At 40.4% G+C, this 13,361-nt stretch overlaps 2 long non-coding RNA genes across 3 annotated transcripts in view; one reads left to right on the forward strand and one right to left on the reverse strand.

Moving 5' to 3' along the window:
* Positions 1-2,111: 2,111 nt before the first annotated feature.
* On the reverse strand, positions 2,112-12,730 carry LOC147355168 (uncharacterized). 2 transcript variants are annotated; one of them, XR_015144307.1, is made up of 4 exons: positions 12,076-12,648; positions 8,562-8,697; positions 7,359-7,430; positions 2,112-2,827 (listed from the first exon to the last, which is right to left on the reverse strand). It is a non-coding gene; the product is annotated as an uncharacterized LOC147355168 (long non-coding RNA). The 2 variants fall into 2 exon arrangements; XR_015144306.1 differs by lacking the exon at positions 8,562-8,697 and having other exon boundaries at positions 12,076-12,730.
* The window catches only part of LOC147355169 (uncharacterized), a 281,865-nt gene continuing 281,228 nt past the window's right edge, over positions 12,725-13,361 (forward strand). Inside the window, exon 1 of the long non-coding RNA XR_015144308.1 lies at positions 12,725-13,096. This is a non-coding gene — a long non-coding RNA (uncharacterized LOC147355169). The remainder of the gene's footprint in view (positions 13,097-13,361) is intronic.

Consider the following 13,361-nt stretch of genomic DNA (forward strand, 5'->3'; position numbering starts at 1 on the left):
TCACTGAAGTCTATGAAATATTCTAAATTGAGTAAATTGCCAACTACCCTCTTCCTTCTCCACCCAGGGTGGATTTAAACTAAGTAGAGCTGAGGGGAGCAGAGGGAACCTTGAATGGTTTCTAGCCTAGAACATATTATCACAGGGCACCTGTTCACATTTCTACTCTGAAGGAACTCAGTTTCTTTGGCCACAATTATATTGGCTTTCATGCATAGGTAGTGCAGATACTATTTTTATGTGTACAATGGCCTCATTATGGGATTTTTAAAACTTATTTTTGTCCTTTTTGGGCGCACAGGGTTAAATTCAGGCTGGGTGGGACCCTATGTGTGTATTTTGTGGCTACAGACAAAGCGGTATAAGGCGTTTCCTTCTGTTCAGTTTCCAGGGTATTTCTGGGAAATCAAACCATGAAGTTTGCCCTAGGAAACTGTTTCTTTGTGGCCAACACCAGTGTTTACGCATCTCATTGAGGGAATCTTTAATAAGCTGTTCCATTTGCACACAAATTGCCCAGAGAAGGTATTTTTACCCTCTTTTCTCAAACCTTGGCATTGTAAGAATGTATTAAAACAGTGGTGCAATTGTGAGAGGTTATCCAGAACTGAAGGTTTGAGGTTCCTATTTAAGAATGCCATACATTTAAGAATCTAAAATGACTTAATCCTGTAGACGTCATGTCTTCCCTTCATTGGAGGGATGATCCCTTTCTATCTTTGGAGGAAAAAAAGTAACAAAATATTTTAAAATTTACCAGTGTCTTTTTGGATTCTAACACACTTCATGAATGAAGCATAGGAAGATAATTTAGCTTTCTTTTACCCATGAGAAAGCCATGGCCTTGATCTGGAAAGGTTAAAATATATTCTCAAGGCTCCACAGGAAGTTAGTTGTCCAGCTGAAATTAGGACAGTCATTGGCTACCTTTATCCCTTTACATAAAGAATGCTAAACTTGTAGAAGTTTAACACCCATCTTGAAAAGGTCTACTAATATTTCAATAGACTGGATGTGAAAAATAAGGAAGAAAAAAAAATCAAATCCCTCTTTGTGCCTGAAGCAGGAAAATTACCTTACCCACTCAAGAGAGAAGCCTTGACTGTTCTGGCCACAGTGATTTTCTTTCTGTTTTGCCTTTGCTTCCATTAGTTGTTTCACTAATTGCTTTTCTCACATTTTTTCTTTTCTAAACTATTTTATGGCCCTTTGTAACATTTACTTAAGATCTTCCAAGTATATGGTTATATACCATAGGATGATAGGGATAAGATAAAGATGAGATAGACACAACTTTTCTCACTAGAGGTTGTCACATGGCAAGAGAGTATGGCAATGGAGAAGACATTATGTTAGACCAAAGTACATCAGTAGTGTTGGGAAAAGTTTCTTCCTCCAAGTAAAGTTTGGATTGGGACATTTCCTCTCTCTCTCCTGAGTTGATGAGAACTATGTGGTCTATAAAAATCTCCTAATTTTCTCCTCCTTGAAGTGTCTTCCGACTCCAAATGTCCATAGCTACTGGGGAGGTTGGGTCCTGTTATGAGTAACATACACTGTTATATATTCTTCATCTTAGTGGTAATTCTGTTGGCAACATTTCTTATTCCATTTTTTGTTGTTGTCAAAAAGATTTGCAAGAGTTCAGTGATAACTTCGTCATCTGTATAATGATCTCATTCTTCTTTTTCACTGGCATCTGCAGTAAGAAAGCCAGGAGAATGCCAGCTATTATGTTAAGCTGTTTACCTGGGACCTAAGGATAGGAAATGATATTTACATCTGCAACCAATGTTTCTGGGTTTCCTGATAGAAATGAATTTTTCCCCAATATTTCTTTTCTTTACCATAGAATGAAAGATTAACAAACTCTGTCTTTCTCCTAGACTGATATAAATAGACATCATAGTAGGCTATTGGAGATAAATTGTGATTTTCATCCTCCTGGTTGTATGTTACTAATGAAAATTCTGCCTGTTCTATGCTGTGAGAAGGGCAGGCGGTTCACTGATGGTTCAGTGATTTTTATTCATTCTCACGTCTCCTTTCCTTCTTCATTCTTTCCTTCTTGTCTTCTTTTATCAACTATTCATTGAACACATATCATCATCTAGTCATCTGAAATGCTTGAGCACACAACCCAACACACACACATTTTATTTGCATCATAAAATATAGACAAATAGAGCTTAAAAAGGAGAATATAAAATTAAATAGACATTCTAATGACTTCTTATATACATAAAGTACAAGAATACAAGAGTAATGAGGCCCCCAAAATAGTCCTTGGTATCCTACTGAATTCCAAAAAGAGCCTGGGTTATGTGCATACTGTTGCTAATGAAAATATTACCCATGGTAGGCCCCCCAACTTACTGATATAATTTCCATCAAGGATCATGGCAGTTTTATGTACACATTTATAAGGGGAGACTCTAAAATACTACTACTGTTCTGTATCTAAGGGGCTAAAGTACTTTCAAGAAAGACTAATCTTCTTGTGTTTGAAAAACATAAAATGAGGTGATGACTGGCAAATGAGAGCAAGCCTGTTTAATATTAAGATTATGATGTAAATTGACAAAAGCCTAGGCATTCCAAGCCCAAGTTGCTAGGCACCTTCTTCTTGCTTCCATCTGAGTATAATGACGCATTGTCAGCCTTAGCTGAAGTACAAAGGGTTATTAGACCTTGGAGTCCATCTGTTACCCGTGCAAAGGAAACAATTGAACTAACACTGCTCTTTTCCTTGGTCTCTTGCCACTTTAATTATAGTTCATTTGGGCTCTGTGTGTACTTGCTGCCTTGAGTAGAACATTTTCCAGGACTGTAAGAAAGCAGAGAGAAGGCTCAGGTAAGGGCACTGAAGCACAGTTTGCAGTTACAACTTGGGGGAAGGTGTTATCTGATGAGTCACCAAAGCAGTCAAACCAACAGTACATGTTGCTGCTGCTGCTGCTAAGTCGCTTCAGTCATGTCTGACTCTGTGTGACCTCATAGACGGCAGCCCACCAGAACATGTTACCCACAATTAATGTTGCCTCAACGCCCACTACTACCCAACAATTTTCATGAAGTTTTAAAATTCAACCTTGGTCCTGGTTTTTATTTTTAAATGTTTTGTGAGCGTATGCATTTTTGTTTTAAGACTGTAATATCAGGAGATATTTAGTTTGGAATTTTAGGAAGGTGAGATGAACCATCTTACCTTTCAATCTTATTTACCTATCATTTTAAAATCAGTGGGCTTCCCTGGTGGCTCAGACAGTAAAGAGTCTGCCTGCAAGGTGAGAGACCTGGATTTGATCCCTGGGTCAGGAAGAGCCCCTGGAGAAGGAAGTGGCTACCCACTCCAGTATTCTTGCCTGGAAAATCCCAAGGACAGAGGAGCCTGGCAGGCTACAGCCCATGGGGTCACAGAATATGGACATGACTAAGTGACTTTCACTCTTCACTTTCGATCAATAGCCAGCTTCCTGTTTTCTGCTGGGGTACACCTCGGGTAGATGTCTTCATGTACAAAGTGCCATGGGTATAGCATGCAACTAGGTTTGTGGTTTGAATAAGATAGACTCAGGTGATATGAATCTCCCTGAGAGTTAGTGAAACTTTATTTTCTTCCATATAGCCAATTTGGGACTCAGGTTACTACACCACAAATAAAAATTGCTGCCCCAAGAATATGCTAAGTAGCTTCAAAAAGGTGACAAATACTTAAATTCTGGAACTTCAAGAGAGATTTTGCAAGTCTTAACTTCTCTCTTTATAAATGCTTTCACTGTGTCCAGAGTGTCTTTTCCTTACTCTGTGCAACTAGGACTACTGAGAACCTTTGGATGATCTTTTGCTTCAAACAATTTTTTTTTTTTTTTTGCTGTGTTAACTGAAATGTATGCTTCTTTTTGGGGTGGGGGGAGGGAATCTGATTTTGGGTCTTGTGGGCACTAAGGGATAAATCTTGGTTCCTTTAAGTAAGCATGTATTTGAGAAATGAGGACAAGCTATTTGCAATGAATATAGGTAAGAATTCAGGGACTTCCTGCTAGTCCAGTGGTTGAAAATCCACCTGCCAATGCAAGGGACACAGGTTTGATCCCTGGTCTAGGAGGATCCCACATGCTGTGAGGCAACTAAGCCTGTGAGCCACAACCACTGAGCCTAGCCACAACTACTGAAGCCCGCGCACTCGAGTCCATGCTCCACAACAAGAGAAGCCAACGCGAGAAGCCCATGCACCAAAACTAAAGAGTAGCCCCTACTCTCCGCAACTAGGAAAGTCCATATGCCTCAACAAAGACCCAGCGCAGCCAAAAGGAATAAATATCAAAAAAAAAAAAAGAATACATTCTCTCTGCTCAGTGTTGGTGGGTATAACTTTCATTGTTTTTATGGCTAAAATTTTTTCATTAGTAAATTTGTTGTTTTTTATAAGATGCACTTTTTCCTTAACAAAATTAAGGAATTGAAACTAAAGTTAAAGTTTGTCAATATCAATAGCAATTGATAATAGTATATGATAGCTTATAATAGTACATGATGACTCTGGTCTGCGTTTGGTTTAGAAGAATCCTGTTTTACTACTTGCTGCTGCTGCTGCTAAGTCACTCCAGTCGTGTCTGACTCTGTGTGACCCCATAGAGGGCAGCCCACCAGGCTCTCCTGCCCCTGGGATTCTCCAGGCAAGAACACTGGAGTGGGTTGTCATTTCCTTCTCCAATGCATGAAAGTGAAAAAGTGAAAGTGAAGTCGCTCAGTCATGCAATGGGGGTAAATTTGTAGTTCCCAAAGTGTCAGATCATAAGAAATCACCTGAGCTTCGTGCGCAGGTGATTTGCTTCAGGGAAAGAGGGAGGCAGGGAGTCTGTATTTTGATCAGCTCAGGTGATTCTGAAGATCAAACAGATTTGGAAACTGCTGGAGACAATGTAACCTTTTTTCTCCCCTAGTTCTAAAACTCCATGACTATTCTCTATTTGTCACATTCAAAATAATAAAAATTTAGAGTCGGAAAGTATCTGAGAGCACATTTGGCCTGAACCCGTCATTAAAATAATGTATTTTTAGAATTAATTTGAAAAATGGGCATAAAAAAGATAATAAAAATCATTACCCCGTAAACTCACCAATTAGACATAATTATTATTTATACTTGGATAATTTTCCTTCGTTTTTCTTGAACATATATTTCTTTACAAAATAGGAGCACAATGTACATATACATATATATCTATGTGTGCATGCTTCTAACGTTTCACTTACTGTATTTGGGAACATTTTCCATGTTATTAGATGCTCTTTAAGGGTACAGAGCCAATTGTTTGGTTTAAACACAATCATTTTAACGGTAATTTAGGTTATTTTCCTTTCTTCTCCTTTATTATAAATGATGCTGAAATTAACACTGGTTGAACAGTCTTTGTGTATGTATACTTATGGCTGATTCACCTCGTTCTACAGCAGAAACCAACACAACATTGTAGAACAATTATCCTTCAGTTAAAAATAAATTAAAAAAATAAAAGTATTCATGCATATTCTTGATTATTTCCTTAGAATAAATTCCCAGAAGAGGAAGTTCTGGAAGTAGAGCAAGTGGTCAGCAGTGTGGACCCTGAACCATACAGTCTGGGTTTGGATCCAGGTTTTAGCAGTTACTGGTAAGTTTATACCACTTGGGCAGCTTTTCACGTTTGCACGTCTCAGTTTCACGTCTGAGTTTCCTCAGTTTCCTGACACGTAAATATGGTTAATTATGGTTCTGGATCATAAGATTTTTTTGAGAATTAAATGAAAAAATACTTAAAGCACTTAGTGGATAAGACAGAGTAAGAATTAAATATTGACACTTATTCTGGCACTAAGGCAATGTACATTTGGAAAATCCTGGTTTTGGAGAGTTTTTGACAATAAATTTAGGAAACGCCTGTTAGTTTGAGAGTTAATGCCAATTTTCCCTCCAGAAAGGCTGTAGCATCAATGCTCTTACTAGAAGTGTTTAGAGTTCATTTTCCTGCATCCTCACCAATACTGCCAACTTTTATTCATTTACACATGAAGAGAAGTGAGGTGCAGCATGATCACGTTCCTTTCCACAGGTCTCACTGTCAGACACTGGCAGATTCGAGACTTAACTACAGATCCAAAACTCCATAAAATTGTCCTTACCACAATTCTAGATTAAAATTTTACATTTGTACATTTTAATGGCCCTTGTTTTGCAGGCTTGATTGGAGTTAAGCCTTTTTTGCCATTTAGATACAACTTAACTATATGAGCAATGGACAAAAAAAGGAGTCATTATCCACTGTGCTATGTGCTAATTGACCATAAATATTTTTCCCTCTCAGAAACAGAAATTGGCATTTATTAATATTTATGGGAAAAACTATTTGAAAATATACAAGATTCACTGAAAACTTTTTGTTTTCTGAGATTGAAGTAAAAGTGGGTCTTATCAGTTGGCCACTAGAGGGCACTGTGACTCTTCAAGTTGTATTGTTTGAAAAAGAAATTCTGCTCTGGAGGGTATTCTCCATTTCAGAGAAGATTTTTGCAGGCATCCAGAAAAGTATAATCAATATGAAGAGTTTTAGAATTGCAATGGAAACATATATAACACTGTGTATGAGCTCTTCAGGAGGATACCTTTTTTGCTTACAGGAAAATCCAAGTTTTAGGAGATTTTAAAATACAAAAATGATGTGTCTTTACTGTCCTTTCAGTTTAAGACAGTGTTCTGGTTTTCAGGCTTCTCATTGTTTTTTTCCCCTCTGGAATATTTTATGTTATGGTTGTAGTTGTGAGTGTTACCTGAGTCACCACATGACATAAACCAATACTTGTGAAATAGACATTTACATTTGTAGTGATTTTAAAGCATTGTTAGCCATTACATGGTGTTTTTTTGCTCCACCCACAAAGTGATCTGGGCATTTACTAGATCTTTAGAATTTATCTGAAATAGCTTCAACGACATCCTTATTTTTACTTCTTTAAATAGTGTGCTGCAGAAAAAGCTTTTTCCACACACACAATGATTATTTCTCTTACCATTGGTAAGTCTGGGATCAAGTTAACACAATTGGTTAGTAGCATCTTTTTGTCCTTCAAAATAATCTTCCTGAAGGACCATATGCTGAAAAGTGCATCAAATAGAAATTTTGCTAACAATTTATAAACTATGATTTCTATTCATACAACATAAAAACCCAAGAACATTTGAAATGGTAGTTGCTGGTTTTAATCTGATAAACTTGCAAATGATTTACCGTTCTTTTTCCTTTATATATCTGTCATCTTGTAGTATGCTGTTTATTAAAAAAAAATCCACAAATCATTAAGTTTGAATTTGTTCTGACCTTATTAAGTGGACTTGGCTTAAATGAGGAACAGTCTTGTAAAGTCTTCAACAACTAGATGCTAGGTTTTTCCTTAAAAAAAGAGAAAATTTCTTAATATTTTATTTTTAAAACGGAAAATATTAATATTATATTCAAATTATACTTAAAAGTGAAAAGAAAGGCCCTAATACTGCTTATATCTGGAAGGTACTCTATCACAGTCATTTCAAACTGATTTCCTTCGGTTTCCTAACCAAATATCTTCCTCATCAATTTGCCCGCACCATCCTCTCCACAGGCCCCTCATCTCCTCAAATCAGAGTTTATGTTGGCAAAACTCTTTCTTTTCCTCCATTTCTCTCCCCTTTTCCTCCTCTCCATAATCCATGTAACAGGCTACAGAATTCTATATCTTCAACTGTGTATATGCTTAATGTTTCATTTCTAGAGTGACATTTTCTGAAAATAGTGAAAGCTTGTAATACAGCATCTTACTATATATACCTTGGGTTCAAATTGTGTTTCTGTATAGGGTTCATTCCTTTCATTGCAACTTAGAACATTTTAAATAATGGTGGCAAGTATTTCCGCCAGGATCAGTATTACAGTTTCCTTTATGGAAAGTGAGATCAAAAATGAGTGTACTTGTTTCCTGGACTAGGGTAGCAATTTGAAATTGAGGGTGAAATTAGTGATCAGTTTATGGGTCCATGTGGGTGTGGGACTCACACATGTTCTTTGCCTACTGTGGCACTCTACTCAAATCTATTTCTCTGGTTCTCTTTTTCTGCAGTATGGTAATCATAGCTAACATATAGAATGCCAATATGTATGGAAGGCTAAGCACTTCATATACATTACAGAGCTCATCCATGTCTCATCCTGCTCTCTTGTCCCAGGCAGGATTGGCAACATATTCTTGGGGAATTCAAAATGGAATGTATTTTTAGAAAACTTATCTTGTGGGCAGAAAATAAGAACTACCTGGCTATCTGTGCTTTCAGAATAACCATAGGATTCTCTTCATCATACTTTAAAACTAATATTTTGGGGAGGGGATTACAGAAGTAGGAAATACATGTGATGGAGTATCTTGTAGTATTAAACTATTGTTTTTTTAAAACCTTCTGAAATTAGAGTTTCTCTGCATCCATTCCATTCTATCCCTGGGTTGGGAAGATCCCCTGGAGGAGGGCATGCCAACACACTCAGAATTTTCACCTGGAGTATCCCCACTGGTAGAGGAGCCTGAAGGGCTAAGTCCACGGCATCACAAAGAGTCGGACAGGACTGAAGTGACTTTGCATGCCGTCACACATCCATTCCAGCATTACTGTTCCTAAGAAGTGAAGAACTACTGCCATGGGAAGGGGAAAAGGGATATAAAGGAAGTCTAAGTCAGATCAAGTGCACACAAAGTCAAACAGAGGCTGAGGAAGCAAATGGTCAGACACGCAAGTCGCGATTAACTTTGTGGTGTGGATCAGATCAGATCAGTCGCTCAGTCGTGTCCGACTCTTCCCAAGCATGCCAGGCCTCCCTGTCCATCACCAATTCCCGGAGTTCACTCAGTCTCACGTCCATCGAGTCAGCGATGCCATCCAGCCATCTCATCCTCTGTTGCCCCCTTCTCCTCCTGCCCCAAATCCCTCCCAGCATCAGAGTCTTTTCCAATGAGTTAACTCTCCGCATGAGGTGGCCAAAGTACTGGAGTTTCAGCTTCAGCATCATTCCTTCCAAAGAAATCCCAGGGCTGATCTCCTTCAGAATGGACTGGTTGGATCTCCTTGCAGTCCAAGGGACTCTCAAGAGTCTTCTCCAACACCACAGTTCAAAAGCATCAATTATTCGGCGCTCAGCCTTCTTCACAGTCCAACTCTCACATCCATACATGACCACAGGAAAAACCATAGCCTTGACTAGACGGACCTTTGTTGGCAAAGTAATGTCTCTGCTTTTGAATATGCTTTCTAGGTTGGTCATAACTTTCCTTCCAAGGAGTAAGCGCTTTTTAATTTCATGGCTGCAGTCACCATCTGTAGTGATTTTGGAGCCCAGAAAAATAAAGTCTGACACTGTTTCCCCAGTTTCCCCATCTATTTCCCATGAAGTTGTGGGACCGGATGCCATGATCTTCAATTTCTGAATGTTGAGCTTTAAGCCAACTTTTTCACTCTCCACTTTCACTTTCATCAAGAGGCTTTTGAGTTCCTCTTCACTTTCTGCCATAAGGGTGGTGTCATCTGCATATCTGAGGTTATTGATATTTCTCCTGGCAATCTTGATTTCAGCTTGTGTTTCTTCCAGTCCAGAGTTTCTCATGATGTACTCTGCATATAAGTTAAATAAACAGGGTGACAATATACAGCCTTGATGAACTCCTTTTCCCATTTGGAACCAGTCTGTTGTTCCATGTCCAGTTCTAACTGTTGCTTCCTGACCTGCATACAAATTTCTCAAGAGGCAGGTCAGGTGGTCTGGGATTCCCATCTCTTTCAGAATTGTCCACAGTTTATTGTGATCCACACAGTCAAAGGCTTTGGCATAGTCAATAAAGCAGAAATAGATGTTTTTCTGGAACTTCTTGCTTTTTCTATGATCCAGCGGACATTGGCAATTTGATCTCTGGCTCCTCTGCATTTTCTAAAAGCAGCTTGAACATCAGGAAGTTCACAGTTTACATATTGCTGAAGCCTGGCTTGGAGAATTTTGAGCATTACTTTACTAGCGTGTGAGATGAGTGCAATTGTGCGGTAGTTTGAGCATTCTTTGGCATTGTCTTTCTTTGGGATTGGAATGAAAACTGACCTTTTCCAGTCCTGTGGCCACTGCTGAGTTTTCCACATTTGCTGGCATATTGAGTGCAGCACTTTCACAGCATCATCTTTCAGGATTTGGAATAGTTCAACTGGAATCACCTCCACTACCTTTGTTCGTAGTGATGCTTTCTAAGGCCCACTTGACTTCACATTCCAGGATGTCTGGCTCTAGGTCAGTGATCACACCATTGTGATTATCTGGGTCGTGAAGATCTTTTTTGTACAGTTTTCTGTGTATTCTTGCCATCTCTTCTTAATATCTTCTGCTTCTGTTAGGTGCATACCACTTCTGTCCTTTATCAAGCTCATCTTTGCATGAAATGTTCCTTTGGTATCTCTGATTTTCTTGAAGAGATCCCTAGTCTTTCCCATTCTGTTGTTTTCCTCTATTTCTTTGCATTGATCGCTGAAGAAGGCTTTCTTATCTCTTCTTGCTATTCTTTGGAACTCTGCATTCAGATGTTTATATCTTTCCTTTTCTCCTTTGCTTTTTGCTTCTCTTCTTTTCACAGCTATTTGTAAGGCCTCCCCAGACAGCCATTTTGCTTTTTTGCATTTCTTTTCTATGGGAATGGTCTTGATCCCTGTCTCCTGTACAATGTCACGAACCTCAGTCCATAGTTCATCAGGCACTCTATCTATCAGATCTAGGCCCTTAAATCTATTTCTCACTTCCACTGTATAATCATAAGGGATTTGATTTAGGTCATACCCTGAATGGTCTAGTGGTTTTCCCTACTTTCTTCAATTTCAGTCTGAATTTGGCAATAAGGTGTTCACAATCTGAGCCACAGTCAGCTCCTGGTCTTGTTTTTGCTGACTGTATAGAGCTTCTTCATCTTTGGCTGCAAAGAATATAATCAATCTGATTTTGGTGTTGACCATCTGGTGATGTCCATGTATAGAGTCTTCTCTTGTGTTGTTGGAAGAGGGTGTTTGTCATGACCAGTGCATTTTCTTGGCAAAACTGTATCAGTCTTTGCCCTGCTTCATTCCGTATTCCAAGGCCAAATTTGCCTGTTACTCCAGGTGTTTCTTGACTTTCTACTTTTGCATTCCAGTCCCCTATAATGAAAAGGACATCTTTTTTGGGTGTTAGTTCTAAAAGGTCTTGTAGGTCTTCATAGAACCGTTCAACTTCAGCTTCTTCAGCGTTACTGGTTGGGGCATAGACTTGGATTACTGTGATATTGAATGGTTTGCCTTGGAAACGAACAGAGATCATTCTGTCGTTTTTGAGATTGCATCCAAGTACTGCATTTCGGACTCTTTTGTTGACCATGATGGCCACTCCATTTCTTCTGAGGGATTCCTGCCCGCAGTAGTAGACATAATGGTCATCTGAGTTAAATTCACCCATTCCAGTCCATTTCAGTTCACTGATTCCTAGAATGTCGACATTCACTCTTGCCATCTCTTGTTTGACCACTTTCAATTTGCCTTGATTCATGGACCTGACATTCCAGGTTCCTACGCAATATTGCTCTTTACAGCATCGGACCTTGCTTCTATCACCAGTCACATCCACAGCTGGGTATTGTTTTTGCTTTGGCTCCATCCCTTCATTCTTTCTGGAGTTATTTCTCCACTGATCTCCACTAGCATATTGGGCACCTACTGACCTGGGTGTTTCTCTTTCAGTATCCTATCATTTTGCCTTTTCATACTGTTCATGGGGTTCTCAAGGCAAGCATACTGAAGTGGTTTGCCATTCCCTTCTCCAGTGGACCACATTCTGTCAAATCTCTCTATGACTCGCCCGTCTTGGGTTGCCCCACGGGCATGGCTTAGTGAGATAGACAAAGCTGTGGTCCTAGTGTGATTAGATTGACTATTTTCTGTGAGTATGGTTTCAAGTGTGCTTGCCCTCTGATGCCCTCTTGCAACACCTACCGTCTTACTTGGGTTTCTCTTACCTTGGGCGTGGGGTATCTCTTCACGGCCGCTCCAGCAAAGCGCAGCCATTGCTTCTTATCTTGGACGAGGGGTATCTCCTCACCACCGCCCTTCCTGACCTTCACTGTGGGATAGCTCCTCTAGGCCCTCCTGCGCCCATGCAGCCACGGCTACTTGGACGTGGGGTTGGTCCTCTGGGCCACCGCCCCTGGCCTCAGTCGTGTGGTTGCTCCTCCCCGCCGCTGCCCATGGCCTCGGGCTTGGGGCGTGGGGTATCTCCTCCCGGCCGCCGCCCCTGACCTCAGACGCGGGGTAACTCCTCTCGTCGTCGCCCCTGGCCTCCGGCGCGGGTTGCTCCTGAAGGGGTGATTAAAAGCACCAAGGCCGCACTACCAGGAAAATGTATGGTCGGGATGGGAAGCAAGGAAGCACCTCATTGTTCCTTCAAGGAAATGACGGCTGCGTTTGAGAGACTCAGACATCACAACGGAGCTGTGCAAGTTGCAGTCACAGAAGCTTCAAACTAGGGAGTGAGCAGCACTACAGACCAGCCGCAGTACTACACCGGCCTGCCTCAGAGGCCGGGCTCTTCGGCCTGAGGTGCGTGGCTGAGCAAGACGGTGCGTGGTATGCGCGATGGTGCGTGGCGCAGGGCAGCCTGGGAGCCGCGGTTCTGGGCATTCCTGAGTGGCTAGGAGACGCTGTGTTAGTTTACTCTTTTGCCTTGGTGGAGCTCGGGGCTTCTAAATGCTGGCCGAGCCCAGCACGTCTTCACTAGGTTTCGTAGGACAGAGACCAGGCCTGCCAGCATGCGAGGTGCTGCCCTCGGACAGAAGCCTTTCACGAGCTGCCATTACTCCAAAGAGGCCTTGCTTAGCCGGAAGTTATTCTTCTACCCTGAAGTTGTATCTTACAGCCAGAAGAAAAGGAGTAACCTTATTGGACCGGTTTACTTCCCAACTCTACTGAGAGCCCGAACTTTAGCGACGCATCATGTCAATTATAAGGACAAGAAAGGAGCCGCATTTTCACGAAAGGCACGTGAGTGTGTATTTTTTCAATCTCACAAGCACGTTTGTGATAAGAAATACAGAGTGGAATGAAAAAGTAAAAAAAAAAAAAAAAAAAGCAACAAACAAAGCCCAACTAATTTAGGTGCAACCCCCCTCAATATTTTCTTCAAGAAAATACACAGTTGTATCACAAAATTGGAGTCATGCTGTATATACAATTTCCTGTCCCAATTTTTATGCTTTATTTTGAGAGTTTTCCCAATTCTTCAAATATTCAATGTCATTAACTTGAT

Source organism: Bos grunniens, chromosome 17, assembly GCF_055505025.1.
Source record: "Bos grunniens cultivar Pamir isolate PY7600 chromosome 17, Bosgru_T2T1.0, whole genome shotgun sequence".
In the NCBI taxonomy this organism is placed as follows: domain Eukaryota; kingdom Metazoa; phylum Chordata; class Mammalia; order Artiodactyla; family Bovidae; genus Bos; species Bos grunniens.